This window comes from Oryctolagus cuniculus, chromosome 12 (assembly GCF_964237555.1).
Source record: "Oryctolagus cuniculus chromosome 12, mOryCun1.1, whole genome shotgun sequence".
Taxonomy (NCBI): domain Eukaryota; kingdom Metazoa; phylum Chordata; class Mammalia; order Lagomorpha; family Leporidae; genus Oryctolagus; species Oryctolagus cuniculus.
In genome coordinates this window covers 85,598,630-85,620,899 of record NC_091443.1, presented here as the reverse complement: position 1 = coordinate 85,620,899, position 22,270 = coordinate 85,598,630, and the positions used below count along the sequence as shown (strand labels likewise).

Genomic DNA, 22,270 nt, shown 5'->3' with positions numbered 1-22,270 from the left:
AACCCTCTAGGCCCAAGAAATCAACCCGTCATGATAACAGAAGGCATCTGCAAGAAGGAAGCCCCAGCACAGGTCTGACTCACGGGGCTGGCTCTCCTCTGCTGCTCCTCCCCAGGATGGAGGGAAAGGCAGGCCTCACTAAGGGCGTTAGTCCTGACAACAGCACCTGGGGTTGCAGTGCATATGGGCCTCCATGAGCACTTCTCCAAAACCCACACCAACAACTCAGACACAAAATGTACCCACTGGAACGAACCACCGTCAACGTAAATAAAATGTGGTTACGTCTTTAAAAAGAAAAGAAAAATATAAGGGTGCTTCAACAAATTTGTGGAAAATAGAACTAAAAGCTAAATTTGGGGCAGGCAACCTGGCACACAGGAGGTAAGCTCCCAGTTGAGATGCCCATATCTCTTATCAGAGCGTCTGGGTTCAAGTCTCACCTCCACTTCCAATCCAGCTTCCTGCTAATGCACACCTAGGAGGCAGCAAGTGATGGTTCAAGTAACTAGCTACCTATCATTCATGTTGGAGAATGGAATGGAGTTTCTGGTTCCTGGCTTCAGCCTGAGCCATCCCCTGCCCCAGCCCTAGCTGTTGTAGGCATTTGGGGAGTGAAGTATGAGATGGAAAATTTCTCTCTTGTTATCTCTCTCCACCTTTAAAACAAACTTTAAAAAAGAAAAGTAAGCTTGCTTTGATGCAAAGAAAAAAAAATGAAATCCATGCAAAGAGCTTCCAAAAAGTTCACAAAAAATGCAATTATGCAAACACACACACACAGCTTTCAAATTTTTCTGCACCAAAAAAACTTATCTTCCAATTCCTTTTTTTTTTCCCCAGAAATTTGAGTCTTTGCTCAATACGAGGAAGCCTACAATTAGGTCATCAACACACAGTAGCAGGTGCATGCGTCTGCTAGGCAGCCTTTGTGTCAGGAGCAGTAGGGAGGAGTGGGGAGTGGGGAGTGGGAAGAGAAGAACTGAGTAAGAATACCATTTCAAATCTTGCCCAAGCAGATAGTCAGTGAAGGTGGACTTGGAAATGTCAGAATCCCTGAACAAAATGTGCAAGAAAGAAGAAGAAAAAGTGTTCAAAGTGAATCCCAAGTCAAATGTGACACTACAAAAATATTTCCCTTCAATAAAATGTGGTATAATCTTTTTTTTTTAGATTTTTATTTATTTGACAGGTAGAATTACATACAGTGAGAGAGAGAGAGACAGAGAGAAAGGTCTTCCTTCCATTGGTTCACTCCACAAATGGCCGCAACAGATGGAGCTGCGCCGATCCAAAGCCAGGAGTCAGGTGCTTCTTTCTGGTCTCCCATGCGGGTGCAGGGGACCAAGCACCTGGGCCATCCTCCAGTGCTTTCCCAGGCCACAGCAGAGAGCTGGACTGGAAGAGGTGCAGCCGGGACTAGAACCAACGCCCATATGGGATGCCAGCACACCGCAGGCGGAGGATTAGCCTAATGTGCCATGGCACCGGCCCCTAATGTGGTATAATCTTAAAAAATAAATACTTCAAAAAATGTATAGAACATGAAATTAAAAGATAAGTTTATGGCCAGCGCCACAGCTCACTAGGCTAATCCTCCGCCTGCGGCGCCAGCACCCCAGATTCTAGTCCTGGTCAGGACGCCGGATTCTGTTCCGGCTACTCCTCTTCCAGTCCAGCTCTCTGCTGTGGCCCGGGAGTGCAGCAGGTCCTTGGGCCCAGCACCTGCATGGGAGACCAGGAGGAATCACCTGGCTCTTGGCTTCGGATCGCCAAGCGCACCAGCTGCAACACACCGGCCATAGTGGCCACTTAGGGGGTGAACCAATGGAAAAAGGAAGACCTTTCTCTTTGTCTCTCTCTCTCTCTCTCTCACTGTCTAACTCTGCCCATCAAAAAAAAAAAAAATTAAAAGAAAAAGATAAGTTTATTTTGATGTGAAAGATCTGAAATCTAAGCATACAAACGTCTTCAAAAAATTTCCTGAAAAACACATATTATGAATATACTAAGGGCCCTGAAGACCCACCTAGCTTTTGGTGAAGAAGCTGAAGGTGCACCTGGAGAATCACCTGAAGAAGGAGGCACTGTGGTAGCTCCTCCCCTTCAAAACCCCTCGCTCTTTTCAGGAAGGACTTTATTCTGCATGACTACAAACTGTTTCCAGTCTCATATTTTAAATGCTATGGAGCAGGGCACTGGATTCTGTCCCAGTTGCTCCTCTTCCAGTCCAGTTCTCTGCTGTGGCCCAGGAGGGCAGTGGAGGATGGCCCAGGTCCTTGGGCCCTGAACCCACACGGGAGACCAAGAGGAAGCGCCTGGCTCCTGGCTTCAGATCGGCTCAGCACACTGGCCGTAGCGGCCATTTCGGGGGTGAACCAATGGAAGGAAGACCGTTGTCTCTCTTTCACTAACTCTGCCTGTCAAAAAAAAAAATGCTATGGAGCATGTTTCTCCTAAATACATACAAAATTTATTCAACTATTTATTTGAGAAGCAGAGAGGGAGAGAAAGAGAGAAAGAGAGAGAGAGAGAGAGAGAAAGAAAATGAGCACTTCTATCACTGGTTCACCCCCTTAAAAAGACTTGGACTGAACAGAAACCGAAATGAGGAGCCTAGAACTCAACCCAGGTCTCCCACATGGGTGCCAGGGACTCACTCATGGGAACCATCATTACTGCCTCCCACGGTCTGCATTAACAAGAAGCTGGAGCCAAAAACCGGAGTTAGGTACAAACCCAAGCACTCAGATGTGGAATGCAGGCGTCTCACCTCCTTTATGTCCAGAGCACCAAAATCTTTTTCCAGCATGCATTTGATCTGGAAGTTCAGAAAAACCACAAAGAACAGAAATCCCCAATGCACAGCCATTAGCCTAACAGCCACTTCTAACAGGCAGGAAGTGACCGCACACCACCTGGTCCAGCCAGACAGAAGCTCAAGGGCAGCACTGGTGCTGTGGCCTGTGCGATGGCCTTGCTGATGCAGCTCTGACACTCAATGCCAGGCGGCTCGCTGAGACAAGACAAAGAGGAGCGAGTGGCCCGTGCGTGCCCCTGCTGCTGTTATAGCCCAGCTCCTTCTTTCTGCCCGTCTGTTAATACCTATTTCTATACACACAGCTGCTGATAGGCGAGAGCCTTGGCATCTCTGATTTGAAAGGTACAACATCAGCATCACTAAGCCAGACTCAGGAGCCAAGGCCAGAAAGTGGTCACCAAGAGGAGTCCAAGAGATGGTTCCAAGGCAGCCTGTGCCAAGGTCACTGGAGTCATTTTCAAGGAGACCCTTTGAACACACCCACCACACACACAGGGGGCATACAGAACGTGGCCCAGCTAACCTCTGCCTTCTGCTTAGACACATTGCTGCTGCTGCTGCACGATTTTCTCCAAAGGGCAGAAAGCTGACAGGCTAAAAATAAAGCAGCTGATCTCACTGCTGATAATGCCTGGGCACTGGGATTTTTAGGGACAGCCCAAACAGTTGCAGCACTGTGAAGCTGGTACGTTCAACTCCAAGCCTCAAAAAGGATGTTTTACAAACATGGTCCTAGTTCCTTTCCTGAGCAGTTAGAAAATCCTTCATGAAGACCCACACACAGGCAACACCTGTTACACTGTCAAAGCAGATCCATGGACAAGGATGATGCAGGCCCCAGGCAGGAACAAGTCATCACTGCACTGTAACTGAAATAGTAATTATGTAAGGAACTAAGGAGACAACTCAGATGTAAAAGTTAAGGATATAGATGTTAAGAATCAAAAAGATAGGAAGCAGGGTAGGGTTGGGTATTCAGCCTAGCAGTGAGGTTGCCACTTGAGACACCTACATCCCATATTGGAGTGACCAACTTTGAGCCTGCCTCCTCCACTTCTGATTCAGTTTCCCGCTAATGCGCTTTGGAGGCAGCAGGTGATGGTCAAGTCCTTAGGTCCCTGGCAGCCATCTGGTGACCGGCATTGGTCTCCAGGCTTCAGTCTGGTTCAGCCCTATGTGTTGACGGCATTTGAGAACTGAGCCGATACTTGAAAGTTTACTTGCTTGCATGTGCTCACTCTCTTATAAAAATGAAAACAAATAAATAAAAATTATTAAGAAACCCAAAAAGACAGGGACTGGTCATTTGGCCTAGAAGTTAAGGTGGCCACATCCTTTATCAGAGTACCTAGGTTCACTTCCTGGCTCTAATTCCTGACTCAGCCACAGACTTTAAGAGGCAGCAGCAATGGCTCAAGTGATTGTATCTCTGCCACCTGCATGAGAGGTCTGGATTATAGTCTGCAGAACTCCTAGCTGCAGCCATGGCCCAGAACCAGCCACTGCGGACATTGAGGGAATGAACCAATCCCTCTCTTTCTCCCTGCCTCTCAAAAGAAAAAAAGAAAAAAAAAAAAAAATCAAAAAGACATATGTTCGAGAGAGACAACAAAGGCTCTTAACTCCACATGAGACTCCCAGTGAAATTACCCACAGATTCGGAAGACAGGGAAAACTTGCAAAACCACAAGGAGCCTGGATTAAGCCCATCTAAAAATATTTATTTCAGAAGAAAATATATTGAATGTAGTTAATAAAATGTTGAAAAAAAAATGGAAACTTGCTTGCCAGACAGTAAAAGCAATTTACAAACCTGAAATAATTACATCCTCACACTGGCACATAACAGATAAATCAAACAGACACAATGCCTCTTTCACCCACAACGTTCACACTCATGTTTGTGTTCATACAACTCAGTTTCCTGCATCCTACTGAGAAAGGCCCAAGTGAGAACAGTGCAACAAAGGAAATCACAAAGAGATTTCATGATACAAAAAGTAAAGACACTGTGAAATAAAGTCCGAAGAGAAGCCATGAACTTGGAAAATATTTTTGCAGGCTGCAACAAAAGGCTAGTCTATCACAGACAGACCACTGAGAACTGAAAATCTCAAGAAAACAAACTCCCTAGTGCAAAGTGGTTGAGGAACGGTAATAAATTTTTCTTTCAAGAAGAAATGCAAATGGCAGAGAAATAAATCAGAAAAAAATGCTGATTCTACATAACACCTTTAAAATACAAACCCAAACAAGATCTTCTCTATGATTTATCAGGGTCTGAGCACTCGTGATGTTGCCAAGATACAGAACTGCACACTCCCCACCAGAGCAGGCGTCAACTTTTTGGTCATCAACAGGCAATATTCATTAAAGGTCATCAGTATGGTCACACTCTTTTCAGAGATAATTTCATTTCTAGCTGTTTACTGAAGCAAGTAATTAGAGAGAAGCACAGATATTTAAGTTCCAGGACATTCATCATTGCTCTGTGCACGAGCAGGATACAAAATGGTATGAACGGCCTGCCTACACATACACACACAGGGAAGATGGAAAGAAAATCCATCTCAATGTTAACAGTGATTTTTATTATCTTGACATTCTGGCTTTACAGTGATTTACTGCTTCCTGTGCTTCAATTCCCTACAAGGCACCTATACAGTAGACGCCTCATCACCAACCTCTTCTTGAACCTGCGACACCAAAAGCCACTCTTCAGTGGGTGGGCTGCATCCAACATTAAACAGCAAGCCTGCCTCAGTCAGTCCCTAAACCTTCATGCCAGTTGTATTTATTGCATAATTATATAGTTAAGTGTGGCATGGACCAAAGAAACATGAACACAAAGAGGAAAAGCTGCTGTTGGTATGGAAACTCAGTAGAATGCTTTTTGTGAGTCACTAACAAAGAAAATTTCTGCCAAAGTAGGTGAGGGCCAGACATCTGTCAATAGACTGGGAAGTGTTTTTCATTTATTTATTCATTTTTATTTGAAAGGCAGATAGAGGTTGACAGCGAGCACACTGGCTCCCATCCACTAGGTTCATCCCCCAAATGCTCCCCCCAAGGCCAGGGCCAGAACCAGCATCCAGGATCACTCTGCAGGTCTCCCGCTTGAGTGGCAGCCACCCAATTACTGAGTCATCACTAGTGTCTCCCAGGGTCTGCATCAGCAGAGAGCCAGAGTTAGGAGATGGAGCAGGGAACCAAATCTAAGTATCTGATATGGACATCTCAACTGTTATGCCAAACATAGATTCTGGATCCTAAACGTAAAAGGGAAGGGGTCTATACTCATTATTTCTCAGGTATTTTAAAAGGGCACTCACTGTAAAGAACTCCAAAACAGACACTGTGGGCCACATAGCATGAGGGTGATTCAGGGTGGAAAGTTGTTGTGCAAGTCCAGCTACCACCACATTCACAAGTGGGCATCTGGTGCAGCAGTTAAGATAGATGCTCGCATCCCATACGGAGTACCTGGACCCAAGGCCTAGCTCCATCCCCAATTCCAGTTTCCTGTTACCTCTATGACAGGCAGCAGATGATGCCTCAAGTAATTCGGTTTCTGCCACCCACCTGGGAGACCTGGATTAAGTTTGGAGCTCCTGGCTTTGGCCTAGCCCCAGTTCCAGCTGTTAAGGGTGTTTGAGGGGTAAACCAGCGGATGGGAGGTCTCTCTCTCCTCTTGCCTTTCAAATACAAACAAGTAAATTTTTAAAAAACCACATTCAGTGAAGTCTGTTACACACATACACACACATACGTGCACACACACAGAATCTGCAAAATCTTCATGGAAGATGGAACTGAAAGTTTATTTTGTTGCAAAAAATTTTTGAAACCCGTGCAGTTTTTTTCATGATACACATTTACCATGAACTGTTTGCATACGCCTTATATGTATGCACATGTGTATGTAAGTTTTAAATCAAAATTTAAATTCACATGTTTTAGCTTAAAAATTGTTTGATTCCCAGTTTTAACTGACTTTTTAAAATATAATAACAATTCAATAATAATTAAAAATCTCGTTATGTCAAATGAGGAAACTCCCGTTGCATTCCTTTTACACTGGAGTAGGGAACATTCTCTTGAGCAGAAACATGGTGGGGTACAGCTAAGGAACGGAAGCAAAGAGTGAGCAAAGCAGAACTGCCAAAAAAAGGGAAAAGGCTACTTAGAGGTCCAAGCAGCCAAGTTCAAAGTCTGCAAAAACGTTTAGAATATTTAGTTACTGTACTGGCTAATTATAAGGTCAATACAGTAACAACAAATCAGAGGACTGGATCAAAAGAAAAGTCATTAATTCAATTTCTCTTGGACATAGTGTTCCAAATAAAAACTCCTAAATAAAGCACTGCAAGTTCCAAAGGAACACAAAATAGCTGATAAATGATTCAGCGAGTGTTCACTGAAGTGAGTTGATGAGTTTTGTGCTTGGAGCAGCACAGCACGCCTATTGGTATTTGGGTACAGTAAACCTGGTCTTTAGAGAGCACCACTGGTGAGCATAATGGACAAATACAATAAACTGCACTAAAGTCCACAAACACGGTTTACGTACGTTCTCTACCTGCAAAACAACCAGGTCAGTCAAGATCATGAGCACACTCCTTACCCCCACCCCAACCCCAAGTCTTCCTGTGCCTGCCTGTAAGGTGGGTCCCTCAATTCTTACTTCCCACTGACCTGTTTCCTGTCACTATATAATAGTGGGATCTGGCATCCTGCACTCAGCATGATTATTTCAAGACTGACACTATTACTGCATATCCCAATAGTGTACTTCTTTTCATTTCTTAGTTAGATTCCCTTGAATCAAACATAATTTATTGGCCAGCGCCGCGACTCACTAGGCTAATCCTCTGCCTTGCGGCGCCAGCACACCGGGTTCTAGTCCTGGTCGGGGTGCCGGATTCTGTCCCGGTTGCCCCTCTTCCAGGCCAGCTCTCTGCTGTGGCCAGGGAGTGCAGTGGAGGGTGGCCCAAGTGCTTGGGCCCTATACCCCATGGGAGACCAGGAGAAGCACCTGGCTCCTGCCATCGGATCAGCGCGGTGCGCCGGCGGCCATTGGAGGGTGAACCAACGGCAAAGGAAGACCTTTCTCTCTGTCTCTCTCTCTCACTGTCCACTCTGCCTGTCAAAAAATAAATACATAAATAAAACATAATTTATTGATCTCTTTACATGCAAAGGGACATCTGGGTAGTTGTCAATTTTGGGGCTATTCCAATAAAGCTCATAGTAACAAGTGCATGTGTCCAATGGCCTGCCTTGGACATTTGCATGCGAAACTTTGCAAGGGCATAACTTACATTGTGTTTCGGTAAATGCTAAGGTGTGGAATGGCCAAGAAACAGGAAAGGGATACATTTAATTTTTGAAACTGTCAAGTGTTTTTTTTTTTTTTTTAAGGATTTATTTATTTGCTTGAAAGTCAGAGTTACAGAGAGAGAAGGAGAGGCAAGAGAGAGGTCTTCCATCTGCTGGTTCACTCCCCAGTTGGCCACAACGGCTGGAATTGTGCCGATCCAAAGCCAGGAGCCTGGAGCTTCTTCTGGGTCTCTCACATGGGTACAGGGGCCCAAGGACTTGGGCCATCTTCTACTGCTTTCCCAGGCCATAGCACAGAGCTGGATTGGAAGTGGAGCAGCTGGGCCGGCACTGCAGGTGGCGACTTTATCCACTACACCACAGTGTCAGCCTCCAAACTGTTTTCTAAAGGGGTTGGACCACTATCCATTCCCACCATCTGTGTATGTGTGTATATGTGTGAGGGAGATAGAGACAGAGAGAGAGTGTGTGTGTTACACTGTTCCAAATGAGGTACATGATGTTTTGTAGGACACAGGATCCCTTGTCTATACAACATATACTACATATATGCCTACTTTATAGGAATTGGAGCTTAAAGTGAGCATTCCAAAAAATTTTAAAGGCTCATTTTCAATTTAAGAACAGCCATCTGAGGGTCCTTGGAGAAGTTCATGGAAAAAAGTGGAATTAAGTGATAATTTCATTTTGGTGAAAATAATATATGCTTAGAATTATATCCACGAACTATATTGAAACTTTTAAAAACCTAGAAACTAAGAAAAAAATTTTTAAACTAAAAATTGGGGCCATCACTGTGGCCTAGCGGGTTAAGCTTCTGTTTTCAGTACCGGCACCCTTTATGGGTGCCAGTTTGAGTCCTGGCTGCTCCACTTCTGACCCAGCTCCCTGCTCATGAGCCTGGGAAAGCAGCAGAGGATGACCCAAGGGCTTGGGCCCCTGCGTCCGTGTGGGAGACAGATGAAGCTTCTGGCTCCTGGCTTCAGCCTAACCCACCCCTGGAGGTTGTGGCTATTTGGGGAGTGAACCAGCCGATGGAAAATCTCTCTCTCTCTCTAATTCTGCCTTTCAAAATAAATAAATAAATCTTTTTTTAAAAAACTAAACTTTTCTTGAAACCTATGTTTTTTCATAATACACATTTCCATGAAATTTCTGAAGACCCTCATGTCTAGATTTCAAAATAAACTCATCTTTTAATTCCATATTACAAGACTTCTTGAAGGACCCACATCTGCATGGAGTGCTGACCACTGTGTGCCTGATCTGTGTGGCCCATCTCATAAACACCTTATAATAACCCTGTAAGAGTAGGTATAAAAATTAAACCATCAAATCCACTTTAAAGGCCAGGAAAAATGAAGACAAATTACCAGCAGCCACTGAGCTAATGAAAAGCTAGAAGCCCCAAGATGTGAGCCCAGAGACCTAAGTCCTGTACTTCAGCTCTTCCTGCTGCCTGCATCCCTTGCTACCATCCGCGCTGTCCCAAACACTGGGCATTTATCTCACCAACTTAAGAGCCATCACTAACATTGCCTTCCAGTTCCAACCCAACGATTACTGATTTCAAACCTCTAAGAAAGAAAACAGGAGTATGGCCTAGAAGGCCATCTGCAGTGGAACAATCAGAGCAAATGCCGAACTCCTTAAGGCACTGACATTTGTGCATAATACAAAATCCTCAGAGCAATGGCTGAATGGACGTCGATTCATTCGGTACATCGGATGGCACCTATGAAGTGTGGAAGAAGTCTTTCCCAAGAAGTGCGAAGAACAGAGTGCTTTTCAGGTAGAAAGAATCTGAAAAAAACTCAGGCTCTGATAGACCCATTACCAACTGGATCTCTTCCTGCTGAGGTTTTACAAAGTCCAATTCAGCTACTAACAGGCCGTTCCAGAAAGACCCCAGGCTGAGCAGTCAACAGGCTTCTTTCTAAGACCTCTTGGCGTTTGTGCCATAGTCTTAAAAGAGTAAAAATAGAGAGCGATTGTGCAGACATTTCTCTGTCTAATGAGAGCCCAAAAGGCACCAAGGGCAGTGCTTGCACTAAAGAGGAAAGCAAGGAGCATGCTTACTAACAGCCACAGACCATGACATCGACCATGCTACACAGACTACTGATTCATAATTTAAAAAAAAAAAAAGGTTGGAAACAATAATGATTATCTCCCCAGAGCTCTGACAAAAGGGGAGGAAATTGCTCTATTAGGAGATCATGTACAGGTGAAAAGATACTAGAAGGAGGACTGTTCACTGACAAATTTACATTTACTATTTACTGGGTACAGAGCATTGCATCATGCTGGGGGAGAGGGTGGCTACTGACAACAAACAAGAGGCAGGAACCAAAAAGACCTCCTCTAATATGGAGTTCATCACTAAGTTGGGGAAAAGGCCTACAGGAGAAAAAAATCATGACACCTGCCGTCCCACAGAGCCAGCTATTCAGCACTGACATCCTTGCTATTAGAGACTAAGCATAGTCACTTGCCCAGTACTTCCAAAATGCTGTTTCATTGAATCCTCATAAACGTATCTCCATTTCACACATGGCTGAACTGATGAGCCAAGTTCTGTGACTTACTCCTGACCCCAGAGCCAGCAGGGGCTGGGGCTGGGAACCCCACGTGGTTCTGCAGGGCTCCACCGCTGACGGTCCCCATGAGCAGCCTCCACGAGCTCTCCCCAGCCTCCAGCAGCTGCTGGGAAAGCTTCCCCTGGGCAGTCAGGGCCTGGAAGTCTTCCTTCATTCAGGAAGGATGTGGGCTTCCAGGGAAACTGAAGGGAAGGGTAGTAGAGGAGAATGGGAATTGAGACAGAGGCAGAGCAATGAGTCTGTGACATGTGGTCAAATAAATTCCACAAATGCCCCCCTCCCCAATCCCTTATTACACTTGCCAGCCCCTGGAGACACAGGAATGAATAAATCAAGACCTGCTCTCTGTCCTCTGAGGGCCCCCTGGGTATGCAGGCAGGCAGAGACCTCCAATAAGAGTAGCTCCCAGCCAGCAGCCTGCCATCCTACTGAAGCTCTGCCATAGCTCACAGCCCCCACCACTCAGGCCTGAGCCTAGAAAAAACCAATGAATGCTTCCGTTTCCCAGACAGCATGGTGCCGCCCTAAGCCACCGACATCAACTCACTCTCCGGTCCTTGAGCCTCACCAGCTTTGACACGCTACCTTTTTTCTCCTTAAGTATGACGATACTTACATTGTTTTAAATTCCAAGAATAAAAGGGGGCTTTATAAATATGGTAATATCACGTTATCGTGAGTTGGCCTAATAGAAATAGAATCCTAAAATATGACCTCACTCTTTCCCCTTCTTCTCCCTTACAGCCCTGAGGTGCAGGCAAGGTTTGTGGAAGGTGGTGCCAGCAGGCCAAAACAGAAAAAAGAAGAAACTCCATAGTGCACAACTGGAATCTGAAGTACCAGTGTGAATTAGTAAGTTTCACGATAGATGAAAAAATAGACACACAAAAGTGTGTGCACGCTTAGTAGCAGTACAAGTACACATATACGTACTAGTATACGATGCACAGACAACTCTCATTATTTGCAGATTTCTATTTGCAAATTCACTCATTTGCTAGTGTTTAAATCAATACCCCTGGCACTTTTGCAGCTTTTCATGGACATACACACAGAAGTGAAAAACTGGAGTTGCCCAATTTACACATTCCCAGCTGAGGTCATTTGGCAACATTCTGCTCTTCGGTTTGGGCTCTCATATTGTGAACAAGTACCCTTTTCAGAGTCTACCAAGTGCCACATTTTTTGCATTTTTCTGCCTTTTGTTGATTCCACTGTTTAAAAGGGCTCTAAGCATAGTGCTGAAGGGCTGTTTAAGAGTTTCTGATCACAGAAGGCTGTCTTGTGTCTTACAGCAGAAAATGTATGTATTAGATAAGCTTCATTCGAGCATGAATTATGGTAATATTGGCCTTCAGTTCAATGTTAATGAATCAATCATGTGTATTAAGTCAGGTGTCTTTAAATAGAAACACATAAAACAAGATTAGGTGCTGATGAGCAAGATGACAAAGTCCTAGTGATCAGAAGCTCACAGAATGTAATCCTGTGCTGTCACTGAGAAGCAATGGCTCAGTACTAATTCTGTGTTTTAAAAGACTTTACAGAATCTAACTACTGTTAATAAAAAATCAACTGAATCCTGGAGCTCTGTCCACTGAGGCAGTCTGGGGTAAGTTTCACCCAATGGCCAAAAGCATGCTCAATGCTCAGATCTTGGCTTCATATTACTTTTTTTTTTTTTTAAATAAATGGAAGTACAAGATGACGTTGGCACATCTTATTATGCCAGGAAGTATAGAACTGCTCCAAGAATGATGGAGACATGTAATAGCACACAGGAACCAGTTTGAAAAGGCTCAAATCATCCATATCAAAAACAATGTGGTCATCATCATAATAAGAGACTATTTTGTTGAATAAAATTTGAACACATGAGCCCATGTCAACAAGTAAGTGTGATGAGGAATGTGATAACAATATACTCTATGAATATTTCTCCACAAAATACTTCTACATTAGAGAAGGAAAAAGAATAATCCTTACAGAGGTAGAAAGAGACCAACATCACCCTCATCAAGTGACAAGGTGAATCTTATCAGTACTGGAACAATCCAGATTGCACAACACACAAAAGGATGCAGAAAGAGCACAGCGTCATTTCTGTGCCGTTCTTGTCAGAGATACATAACCCGCATTTATTAATGAGGGAAGACAGAGGCAAACTTGAGGGGGGGATGCTTCAAAAAACTTAAACCCTCATCTTCAAAAGGGCCCAAGTTGGGGCCGGCACTGTGGCACAATGGGTTAAAGCCCAGGTCTGAAGCGCCGGCATCCCATATGGGCGCTGGTTCTAGTCCCAGCTGCTCCTCTTCCGATACAGCTCTCTGCTATGGCCTGGGAAGGCAGTGGAAGATGGCCCAAGTCCTGGGCTCCTGTACCCAAGTGGGAGACCCGGAGGAAGCTCCTGGCTCCTGGCTTCAGATCAGCACAGCTCCGGCCGTTGAGGCCATCTGGGGAGTGAACCAGCGGATGAAGACCTCTCTCTCTCTCTCTCTCTCTCTCTACCTCTCTCTGTAACTGTCTAAAAAAAAAAAAAAAAAAGTCCAAGCACAAACGTCAAGGAAAGACTCAAGAAGAGTTCCAAATCAAAGGCATCCAAAGACACAAGTAAATGCAATGCATGATTCTGAGCTTGATCTCTTCCCTCTAAAGGACATGGCTGGGACAACTGGTCAAGCTTAATGATGTATGATGATTATAGAGTTGTAATTTTGATGATTGAACTATGATTGCACTCAAGAATGTCTTTCTGTAGGAAATACCTGCTAAAATAAACTTGTATTAGGTCACAAACTTAGCGATCAAATTGTTCAGGGAACCAGTCTTTACATGGTATTTTAAGATTCTCTGTAGGGCCGGCGCCGCGGCTCACTAGGCTAATCCTCCGCCTTGCGGCGCTGGCACACCGGGTTCTAGTCCAGGTCGGGGCGCCGGATTCTGTCCCGGTTGCCCCTCTTCCAGGCCAGCTCTCTGCTGTGGCCAGGGAGTGCAGTGGAGGATGGCCCAAATGCTTGGGCCCTGCACCCCATGGGAGACCAGGAGAAGTACCTGGCTCCTGCCATTGGATCAGCGTGGTGCACCGGCCGCAGCAGCCATTGGAGGGTGAACCAACGGCAAAAAGGAAGACCTTTCTCTCTGTCTCTCTGTCTCTCTCTCTCTCTCTCACTGTCCACTCTGCCTGTCCCCCCCCCCAAAAAAAAAGATTCTCTGTAAGTATGTGATTATTTCAAAAACTTTTTAAAGTATCCACCCCCCCCCCCAAATTATATAACCTGGAGTAGTAAACATGACAAAGGAGGAAGCACAGGAGAAGCTGTCAACTCAGTTTGCCTCATGTACCCCTAAAGTAAGAAGCCCTCTCTATAGACCTACAAATCTCCAGGCTACTGCCCTATCTGGGTCCTCCCCCATCACCTGCAATTCCTGCAAGATTTCTCTACACAGGCAGACTGCCAATCACTCATCTTATTCCTCACCTGGCTTGTGCCAAGCACTCACCTGGGACCTGTTCTGGCCAAGGTTACCATTGCTCCCCTGCTGACAATGCAGGTATTCACCTTCTAGTCCACACTTGTCTGCAAAGCACTAGACAAGAGTAGCTGCACTTGTGGGTTCCCCTCATCCCTCCGACTCCTCCTTCCCAGGCCCCCTTCAGGTTCTTTTTTGCTAAAATGTCATTTTCCTCCTGTTCTCTCCCAGTCCCCTTACTACTCCACACTCCAACCTAGTCAATCTCATCCACTCTCAAGACTCGCATCACCAGATCTGCAGACAGAGGCCAGACCCATGATCTCAACCTACTCCACATGTCCCCAAGACCTTTCATTAGCATATGAAACTCATCTCATTCCCAAGTCCATTCCTCACTTCTCTCCTGGCCTCTTCCTCCTCCACTCAATCCCCTCATGGGTTCCTAATGTCAAGGATGCGACCATCCACTCAGTGGCCCAAGCCAGCAATGGGAGCACCAGTTTTGACACCACCCCCTCGCACACCCTCACACACAATCACCTAAGTCCTGACAACTTTAATTCCTAAATAAGGTGGGGTATCATCATCTCATCATCACCTGTCCACATCCATGCAGCAGGTTCCCGCCCAGCAACCCGCCCCCTTGCATTCTCACTGCACTTCAACACACTGTCCACATCTCAGCCAGTGTTCTTCCCAAATTCCATGTGGTCACAAATCACACAGCTTACATCATTTTGTGGATGCTACCTGCTCTTTGGAACATTTCTAAATCCCATATTAGATATTACAAGATCTACTTATTAAGCTCAACTCTGTCTTAAACCCTCTGCCTCAGCTATACTAAAATATATTCTATTTCCACCTTACTGACAATAATGCTTCCCACATTCAGTAGAAATCCTGGTACTTTGTAGATGTTCAATAAATGTTTGTTGGACAAATGAATAAGCCAAGTGGATGAAGGAGGGAAAGGCAGATCGACCTCTTATTTCACACAAACTGAAGCCTTCTGATATCTCGCAGTATTAAGCAGACAACTCAGAAACTTGGCAAAGGCTTAACAAAGATGCCAGAGAGCATTTACACAAAATAATTAGCAGCTCAAGTTCAAGGTCTTTCAGGCTAGCCATAAGAGAGGAAGAAGGGAAGCACACTTGCTCACAGCAGAGCAGAAAGTGGTTATGCCACAGCATGACTCAGTGTCACTAGACTTCATGTTTGGGGCACACTGCCCTTGGGGTGCTGATAGTAAATTCCCAAAGAGGGAAGGATGATCACTCAGGGACACATACACCTGCTAGAGCAGGAAGAGGGAGAGTCAGAGCTGCTTCACAAAAGGGTCTAATGAACCTAAAGAAATGAATACCAAATAGGGACTGTCCCCAGCAGTTTACTTGGCACACGAGAAGATGCAAAGATGATTTTGAAGCTGGGGTTTCCGATTCATTTGATTTCTCTAAAAGTCTACAAAGATACAGCCATCGTGGGGGCTTTGCAAGACAAGGAACCAATATCCTCCCATCAACTGTTAACCACTTTGCCTTAGGAGTTGCTGGTAAGTCAAAGGGGGGGACAGAGTCAAGAAGGAAAAATGCAAAGGCAACAGAAGTAGGGTCTTTTTAGCTTAAAACCACCACTGAGATGGAATCAGAGACCTAACTGAGAAGATAAGGGGCACAAGGCCGCAAGTGGGTGGCCAGCAGCCTTTTAAGCCTCGGAAGGAGCTCTGGATGCCTGGATGACAGAAAGCTACCATGACTTTTCTGACCTCATGACTGCTCTGAGGCTTTAAGCATTAAGAGGGATTTTTCCCTGGAGGAAAGAGACATTCTCACAGGAATCCAAGGGCACTTGAAAGGCAGGAGGAAGTCCCACAAGCACAAACAGAAAGCCACATCCAAGACAGCCAGGACCATGGACAAGAAAGTCGCTGCTGTAAAGGGACACACGAGCAGCCTAACCGGACAGTGACCACAACTAGGGAAGGGAAAAGGGCAAAAAGCTCTGCAGGCGCTGACAGTGAAGACGCAAGTCAGCCAGTGATGACAGTGTCACCATCCCGACAGCAGCAGCCTGCCACACAGTTCCTGCTGCATGTTACACTGTGCTCAGCATTACCTTACTACATACATGATGGGGGGGAGGTGCTACCTCCATCTGAGACACAAGGAATAGGTACAGAAGGTCAACATGTGCCAAATTACACAAATGTACTGAGTGGTGGAGTGAGGACTTGAATCCATGTCTGTTCAATTTCAAGATCAATGACTTTCTTGTTAAAAGACCATTTCCATTTCCATACTCATGAATGACTGTCTTGTCCAAAAGAAAAAAATGCAGAGGCAGGCATTTGGCATCTGGTTACGTCACTGGTTTAGGCACCTGTAATCCATATTGGAGTGCCTGGGTTTAAGTCCCAGCTCTGCTCCCAATTCCAGCTTTCTATTAATGTACATCCTGGGATGTCATCAGTTGCACTGTCAACCCATAGTGACTGGTGACACTGATATAACACTACTTACTGTTATCACTCAACAGGTCTATCAAAACATATCACACGCATTTAAGGAAGGGAAACTCTGGAGCTCTACCCACAATGGCTTGATGCTGGGAGTGTGCCCATCTCGAAGACATTCTGTGAATCTGGAGACTGTGGCAAACACTGTGGACTGGCTCACTGGTAGCAGGGAGAGGAAAGAGAGCTACACATTATCTACTGCCCTGACTACTTTGCTGCTATAACACCTAACATGACTTACAGGCTCCACGGATCACATGAGCTCCTGGGTGACTTTGATTGCAACCAAATCACAAGGAAGAAAGAAGAGTGCAAGAGCACCCACCAGAAGGGAGACCTACTCATAGAATACACGCAGTACTGAGCTAGCCACTCAAGAACTAGGTTCCTATTCCACAGCTTCCCACGGTAGTGGCTGCAGCACCTTTCTCAATTCTCAAAAGAAGTGGCTCTTGTGGGAACTGGGAGCATCCTGCAAGCTCAGATACATCCTCCAAACCTTCCAGAGATTCTGGAAGCGCCAGCCCCCAGGATTAAATCTACTCCAGCTTTAATTCCCTGGAGACCAGTCTGTGTCTAATACAGGAAATGTGAACGACAATAAGAAGCGCATTTTTTTACTAGTTTATTAAATTTATGAAATATTAGATATAAGATACTCAACCACAGAGGACAAAAAAAATAAACTCAATTTATTTTAATTATATTTTAGTATAATACCATTTGGGCTAAGATAATTCAAATAAACTACAGTAATGCCCAATTTTATAAACTTAAACCTATACTGTAATTCACCTCATTCATAAACATGAGTAACTTGACCTACTTTCTAATATATTCAGCTTCTTCTTGTCTGCATTAATCTGCAGTGACATTTTAAAAGTTGCTCTAATAATTTCCATTATATGAAAATGTACTTTTTTCATTTACATCATCTTTGATTTTCCTCCTACAAACAAAGTACTATTTTCTCTATCGTGAGCCTGCAAGTGTAGGAAGACATAAAACCATACAAGACAACTGCTATAAAAAGCTGAGCTCTTAAATTCTTTAATTTATTCATTTTCACCTTTTTGAAAGACAGAGAGAGTGAGAGAAAGACAGATCCCATCCACTGGTTTACTTCCCAAATGCCCACAACAGCCAGTGCGGGGGCTAGGACAAAGCCGGGAGTCCAGAACTCAACCCAGGTCTCTCAGGTGCATGACAGGGACTCATTGAGCCATCATCCCAAGCCTCCCAGTGTAAATGTTAGCAGGAAGCCAGATTCAAAACAGAGGAGCCAGTACTCAAACCAGGCACTCCCATAAGAAATAAAGAGTGTCCCAACCTGCAACTTCACCACTGGGCCAAATACATGCCCCAAGGTTTATCTTCAAATGGGGTTCAGTATTGGGTTTCTTGATAGGGGAAGAAAATGGAGTGGGGAAGGAGGCACAAAATGAGACAATTTTGCCGTAAGCCCATACAATGTGGGCTGATGAGTTTGGCTCCCTCTGTGTATAATCTGTGGAAACTTGGAGAACATAGTTTTAAGAAATGCATGTAAATTCTGCCCTTGCTTTGGCAGCACATGTACTAAAATGGAGATGTTACAGGGAAGATCAGCAGGGCCACTGTGCAAAGATGACATGCAAATTTGCAAAGTGTTCTGTATTTTCGAAAAAAAAAAAAAAACCAACCTGTGAATTCAGTATAAAATAATATAATAGCTTGATGTCTCCCAGCAGTTCTCCAATGACAGCTAATAAGGAACAAAACAAGAGAAGAAACCCACAGTCTCCTTCCAACTACACCATCAACAGCCTTCTGGACTGGGGCTCCTTCCTCTGAAGACACAATCAACAATCTTGAGCAAGCCCCTCCCATCCTCAAGAATTTTCTACAGTTCCCAAATGCCTACAGCAGGGGTTGGCCAGCTATGACCCTCAAGCTGAGAATGGTTTTTACATTTTAAAAAATTTTATAAAGAAAAAACCCTGAAGAATTCTATTTATGATGCCTGAACATTATACAAAACTCAAATCTCAGTGCCCATAAATCAGGTTTTATTGGAACACAGCCACAATCATTTATGAAGTGTGCATGGCTGTTTTTTGTGCTTCAACAGCAGAACTGAGACGCTGCATAGATTGTAGCCTAAAATATTTACACAAGCTGGTCCTTTAGTAGAAAGGTTTGCCAACTCCTGGTCTATGGCAGAAAATCCATAGCGCTTGGCCCGGCACAATAGGTCATCAAAATGTAGATCTACCTAACCTTCCTAAAAAGCCATAACTGGTTGTATCTGAAGACCTAATTCTCCTCCACCAAATGTTCTTGTTTTCTCCCAAACATTACTCTCTTTCTTGCTCCAAGGTTCTCTTCAGTCCCAAAGGCCTATGGACATCTTCCTTGCATCCTCACAGGAGGAGTCACATCCTAAAGCTGTTTGACTTTTATCAGGTCCTGGAAGAAAAGTGATAGTACAAGCTCCTTTCCACAGAACTCTATGTCATAGCAAGAGGTAGAAACCAGCCCAACACCCACCAGCAGGGTCTGTGTTGCAAAGTTGAAAGCAAATCAACACAAAGGAGGGCAATGCAGCTACGTGAAACACTGAGGACTATCTCTACACACCGCTGTGTAGTCAGAATCAGGACAGATGAAGTGGAGAAACCAAAGCCAAGCAGGCACTTACAGCATGCTGTTGCTTGAGAAGGAAGGAAGCTACAAAGACCAAAGCATGCATATATTTGCTTCTTCATTTAAAAAAACAAAAACAAAAACAAAACTACAAGGATCAAAATGCCAGTAACTTCTCCAGTTGCTATCTACAGAGTGAAAGTAAACACTTTCTGCTATGGACTAAATGCCTGGTACCTCCTGAAATGCAGACAGGCTGAACAATAACCCCCCACCCCCCGGTGTGGTGTGACCTCTGTGGGGGCAGGGCCTTTGAAAGGTGATTAGGCACCACCACTCATATGGCATCAGTGCCCCAAAGATATCCCTTGCCTTTTTCCATAGGAAAGACACCATGAGAAGGCACCACCTATCATGCAGGAAGCAGGCCTCAAACAGTACCAAATCTGCTGGGACCTTAATCTTGGACTTGCAAGCTTCCAGAACTGTGAGCAATGCATTTTTGTTGCTTATAAGCTGCTCAGTCTATAGCATTTTTGTTCTAGCAGCCCAAAGGGACTAAGATGCTTCTGCATGAGCTTTATTTTATAGATAAGACTTTTTGATTGGTGATGCTAAAAATCCCTTAAATCTGAATTTCACTTGCAAGTATCTTTAGGAATGAATACTCTATTTTATCTTTATGCACATGCATGTACACATTCATGCCCCTGGCAAAACACACACACACCATAGTTCTAGTTCTGCCCAATGAAAATATCAAGAAAAATGGTAAATTCACACCTGGTTTGATATTACATCTTCAAAATACCAAAGGAACCAGGGTTCCTTGAAGTAGCAGCAAATCCAAGCATGGAATAAGACAACCCTGTGACATATTACAAACCAGAAACTATAGAAAGGTACATACAGCGATGTAGATTGCAAGGGGGAAGATAGTTTAAAAAAAAAAAAGTGCTCAGGGAAGAGTTAGGGAGAAAACTGCAGAGGAAACTCCACACAAATTAGAAACTGGAGCTACATGGAGGGTGTGGGTTGCATACAACACAGGACCCCAGCAGCTGAGAGCCTCAGCAGCAGCTTTGGAGAGTGAGGTGAGACCAGACCATAGCAGACCAAGCCACTGGCAATAAAGCTGTGGAAAGAGCCTGGCATGAGTCCAGCCTGGAGCTCAGTAGGGGACAGTGTAACTGCCAACCCAGAGGGAAAAGGTGGGCGGCCACACTTCTCTCTCCCCGACCACCTGGTACCAGCATCCTTAACTAGCTGAGAGAAGGTAGGCGCCATTTTGGACATATGTAACAGCTGCAGCAGCTTGTGTCCATGTGCCCAGCAACCACCTGAGAGGAGACGCCTGAGTCTGGCTGGGAGAATTGACAGGGGGTTGGGCACACCTCTATGGGAGCCTTGTGCACTGGGATGGACTGTGAAAACACTGTGGCTGCATAGGAGGGTGCAGGGTGTGGCTTGGTCTCTGATCAGTCACTGCGGGCAGCTCCACATGCTCAGGGCTCCCTGACTGGCTGGTGAGGGTCATTACTGCTCACACCGAGGACTGCACAGATCCTATGTGCAGTTCTTGTGGCAATGCAGGTGAATATTGTACGCTTTGGGGCTAGTGCCCAGGCGTTGGTCTCTTTGGAGGAGAGGTGAGTGCAAGATTATGCTAACAGAGAAGAACAAACCTCCCGTCTTTAAGTCTAGTGTCTGCTAATACTAGCTGATAGAATCAAAAAGGGAGAGAACGATCCATCATGGGAAGCAGGATACACAGTAGATTCATAGAATGGCAGATGTCCTAAATAGCACTCTGGCCTCAGAATCAGCCCTTAAGGCATTTGGATATGGCTGAATAGCCCATGAGAGTATTTTAGGCATGGAAAGCCAAGACACCTGGGGAAAAAAAAAAAAAAAGAAGAAGACCTAAATGGAAGATCTCTGCTAGTGAGATCCCAGTGGAAAGAACAAGGCCATCAAAGAAGGAGGTACCTTTCTCTGAAGGGAAGAGAGAACTTCCACTTTGACTATGACCCTGTCGGAATAAGATCGAAGTTGGCGAACTCAAAAGGCTTCCATAGCCTTGGCAACTCATGACTAGAGCCTAGGGAGATTACTGACGCCATAAACAAGAGTGTCAAACTGTTAAGTCAACAACAGGAGTCACTATGTACTTACTTCTCATGTGGGATCTGTCCTTAGTGTGTTGTCCAATGTGAAGTAATGCTATAACTAGTACTCAAACAGTATTTTACACTTTGTGTTTCTGTGTGGGTGGAAACTGATGAAATCTTTACTTAATATATACTGAATTGATCTTCTGTATATAAAGATAATTGAAAATGAATCGATGTGAATGGAATGGGAGAGGGAGCGGGAGATGGGAGGGGTGTGAGTGGGAGGGAAATTATGGGGGGGGGGAGCCATTGTAATCCATTAACTGTACTTTGAAAATTTATATTTACAAAATAAAAAATTAAAAAAAAAACTAAAAAAAAAAAAGATTTACCATATCCAACCTTGGTGTCACCTTGGACACCCCCTCACCCTGGAGCACTGAACAGAGCTCCCTGGCTACATCCAGCACACACCTCTGGGTATTCAATGAAAGAACAGAGACTCCACTAATTCACAGAGGCACAGTCTAAAGATAAAAGCCATCATAGGGGGGAAAAAAGTATTTCCACAAATGCCTCATAATAAATGCAGCAATTCAAGAAACAAGAATAAGGAAGACAACATGATGCCTTCAGTGGAACACTTCAATACTAGAATGTGAAGATGAAGAGATTGAAGAAATGTCTGAAATGGAATTCAAAAAATTAATTGTAGATTACTTAGAAGTATCCCTGACTATTGCAGTCATCTGGGGAGAGAAACAGTGGATGAAAG

The 22,270-nt window shown here is 44.6% G+C and overlaps 1 protein-coding gene and 1 non-coding gene across 27 annotated transcripts in view; one reads left to right on the top strand and one right to left on the bottom strand.

Moving 5' to 3' along the window:
- Positions 1–22,270, bottom strand: part of TLN2 (talin 2) — a 480,480-nt gene that overhangs the window by 239,452 nt on the left and 218,758 nt on the right. The gene's annotated exons all lie outside the window — the stretch shown is intronic.
- Positions 18,315–18,417, top strand: LOC127483887 (U6 spliceosomal RNA). The gene has a single exon (XR_007910679.2). It is a non-coding gene; the product is annotated as a U6 spliceosomal RNA (small nuclear RNA).